The sequence below is a fragment of the Pteropus medius genome, unplaced genomic scaffold, assembly GCF_902729225.1.
Source record: "Pteropus medius unplaced genomic scaffold, Ma_sr-lr_union100, whole genome shotgun sequence".
In the NCBI taxonomy this organism is placed as follows: domain Eukaryota; kingdom Metazoa; phylum Chordata; class Mammalia; order Chiroptera; family Pteropodidae; genus Pteropus; species Pteropus medius.
In genome coordinates this window covers 25,885,293-25,889,240 of record NW_024349800.1, presented here as the reverse complement: position 1 = coordinate 25,889,240, position 3,948 = coordinate 25,885,293, and positions in this window count along the sequence as shown.

Genomic DNA, 3,948 nt, shown 5'->3' with positions numbered 1-3,948 from the left:
CAACAGAGTGCATTTGTTCATTTACTGTTTAAAATATGAAAACACTACAAAACACATAAAAGAAAAGCCATCTCTAATTTCACTCAATATAGCCCTCTTAGGAGTCTGGTACATTTTCTTTCCTAATTTGTACCTATGTTTAGACGATATCGCTATATATAAACATCTCTTTTTTTTTTTATCGAAAAGTGAGTAATCATACTCTGCCTGTCAGCCTGTGCTATGCTTATTCTCAGGTCAGGATATAAACATTTACCTAATAAGATAATAGCTACAAAATATTCCATCACGTGGATGAAACTGTACATCTCACCATCTCCCCTATTACTGGACATTTAAGTTGCAACCAGCTATTTCACAAACCGACTATAAAGAATGTCATAATACATCTGTCCTTATACAAATACAATACTCCTGCTATTATTTTATTCTAGGTTCTGGTTAAGAGCATTTTAAATTCTGAGAGATCCAGCCAAACTCCTCACCAGACAAGCTGTGCCCATGTACCCATTCCCACCGACAGACAATACATGAAAATGCCCATTTCCCTGCTCACTTGACAGCATCAGATTGTTTTCATTTTTGCAAACCTTCTTGGTGAAAAGAAATCATATTTTTCTGTTTAATATTTCTTCAAAAACTAGTCAGACTGTGTATCTTTTCAAATGCTTATCAGCCATTTGTATATATTTTTCTGTTCCTACTTTTGCCCATTTTTCTATGAGTTATTTGATTTTTACATTCTGCTTTGTAAGACCTCTTTGTATATTAAGAATATTAATCCTTTTTATGTGATGCACATATTTTCTCCCAGTTACTCGTTTGTCTTATAAATTTATTTATATTGTCTTTTTCATACAGAAAACTTTTGGCTTTTATTGAGCCCTATGTTTCCATTCTTTTTTCTCTAAGGCCTCTGGGGTTCCTGTCTTCCTCTGAAAGACATCCCACCCCCCTAGTTTATTAGAATTTATCCACAGTGGAAGTCCAGAGTCCCCTGGACTGGAAGACCGGAGTCCCCTGGAGTCCTACAGAAAGACGGCTGGGTCAGAGCCAGGCCTCACCTGCCCTAGGGGAATGCTGGGCAAAACTAGGGGGGTCATCTTCAGCAAGGCTGCTCCTGCTTTTCTCCCTTAATGCCCCAAAAGACAGAGAAGAGTGGATCTACACTGCCAGGGGTCTGGAGGCCTAGCTCAGAATTCCAGTGGAAAAAAAAAAAGTTCTTAGAAACCCTAGGCTTCATCTTTTCATTTTAAGAATTCATTAGAATTTTTTTCTACTCCATAATGTGTTGCTATTTATTTTGCTATAAACCTAATATTTGGGTTACTAACTAAATTTAACTTTCCCTCAGTGAAATCATCCACTAGGTTTAATGGGCAGCATTGGGCACCTTCGGCAGTAACTGAACCCCAGTTTGAGACATTTTGAACATGGTCATTCAAGTACACTAAAAAAGAGAATAGGGACAGTATCCAGCTGACAAGTTCTACAGGTCAGGAACCTTAAAGCTACTTTCAGAACCTGTCATCGTGGGAATCTGACCTGAGTATTGACCAGAGCGGGGTAGGGTTAGGCTTCCAGAACCTCTTTGCTGATGCTTCCTTTCCCTCCCCGATCCTGCCCTTTCTCCACAAACATGTCCTGGCTCCTTTTTCTTCCTTCCACTCACCCCAAACTTTCCTCACTATCTCCAAACTCCTCAAGTTGTCCCACAGTTTCCCATATTCTTGGATGGGGCTGCTTAATTCCTGCCTGCTTTGGAGCCACATATCGCAGACTTGCAATTGTCCATCTAAAAGGCCCAGGCAAGCACAGACCTCCTTTATTGAAGAAGTAAGTACAGAATGTGACATCTTCCACCAGGACAGGTGCAACAGCACAATGCCAAGTGCTGCACTGAATGCTCAGGGGCAAGTTAGTTATCTTCAGTTTACTGATGGGTAAAATGGGGCAAGAAATAGAACTACTTCATAGGGCTCTAGAGAGAATTAAATGAGTTAGTATAAAGTCCTTAAAAGAGTATTTGTCACAAAGCACTCAATAACTGTTAGCAGTGGTCCATATCATTACACCACATATAAGTGCTCAGACTGTCAATGAATGGTTCCGGTGCCATTGTTTCCATCCGTAAGAATAAGCAATCCCTTATCCCAGGTGTTCCAAAGCAAGGAGGAATGGCGACTGAAGGTGGGAGGAGTATGGCATTAACTAAGCAGACATGTTAGGATGAGTAACCCACCTGCCTGTCATGCGGTGCTTGCATTCTAGGCGGTTCCAGATCAGCAGGAGATCAATGTCTTAGTTTGCATCACTTTCAGCAAAAAAGATTTAGATGAGAAGCAGCAGCAGCCTCTGGAGCCTGATATTTCGAATGGATTTACCTGGCAAAAATTCATACCTTCTCAAAATCTTACATTTCTTCTCTTGGGCTGATCCTGAGGTAGGGCTCCCCCACACTTTTCACTCTCTCCTTTCACTTTTGAAGCAGGACTGCAATTTGCCACTGCTATACCGTATTCATTCCAACTGTCCGTAGGGTCCTATTCCCAGCATGGCCCTGCCTCTTGCTAAATGACAAAAGATCAAAGCTTTCATAAAGCCACAATGAGAGAGAAAGAGAGATCAGGTTATCTGGGCCATTCACTATACACATACACAGGAATGTGGGCACTCACTCGTACACACACGCATACACACATCTGCCAGATTATAAATTGCAAAGCCAAACAAGCCATAAACTCTTATGAGGGATGAGGGTGGGGGAAGCCATGCCAGAGAGATAACGACAACGATGTCAAATTTCAGACATGAGCAGGTTTGTGTGTGTGTGGGCTCTAAACCAAGGGTTTGGGATGGAAAAGCTGACAGCCCCTTAGAACTAAAGCATCTCGACTGGGTGCCACTATAATAAATCAAAATCAGTTATGTAAAGTGTAAAATTATCATTTGGAAATCACTCTCTCTGAATAATTCAATCATTGACTTTCACATCAAACAACCATTTCAACCACCCACACACACAGTTCAGTCTCACACTGGTCTTAAACTCTCTTTAATTATCGGCATTAACCTATCACATTACTATTTTATTCCTATTTCATCCTGAGGGAGGGGGGTCGGTAATTATGATAAATCACAATGAATGAGAAGACTTTCAGCTGTCCTTCCACATGATTCCAGAGTTCCCTTGATCTGACGGTGACAGGTCTGCCTTTGTCCCAGAAAGGGACAAGGACAGATAAGCAGCCTCCTTCTTGACAAATGCATTACGGATGCCAGTCAGGACAAAAAGGCCAAAGAACCCAGCTCTGCAGCTGTGCGTCGCTGTCTTTCGTGCCTACATCCCAGGCTGAGCAGAGATGTCTACCTGCCCCTCTGTCTGGTGGGTAGAACATTGAGGTCCATGTAAACAAGTTTCATCAACAGCCTACCTAGTTCTCAATACCACACTGAGCAGCCACTACCCTAAAATAAAAATACTTTTTAAAACACAGACATGTATCTAAAGCTAACCACCCCCTCAAAGAATAGCTTACTGAGCCATAAAAAGTGAGTCTTCTATTATATTCTTTTGGGGGGGTCTCTAGCCTTTGCCTTAATGATCCCCAAGAAACAAGGACTACACAAGAATGGACATGAGGTGAATGATTTCATTTAGGGAAACAGGATTTCCTCCATCGCTGCTTCCTAGGAGTCTGGCTTCCTAGTTCTGGGAATCGGGGAGGTGTCTCTCACCTCCACCAGCCAATGCCTCCCCCTCACCTTTCAGATCTTCTGATTTCCATGTGTCTAATAGTGAAGGGATTACCATAAGAAAAACCAACAAGCATATAAAGATGTTTCTATATAGATGTCAAGTGCAACATGCTATAAGAGAGAAAGAAGAAAACAATCTGAATGTCAACCACAGTGCGCAAGCTAAATAAATTGTGACACATCCATTCA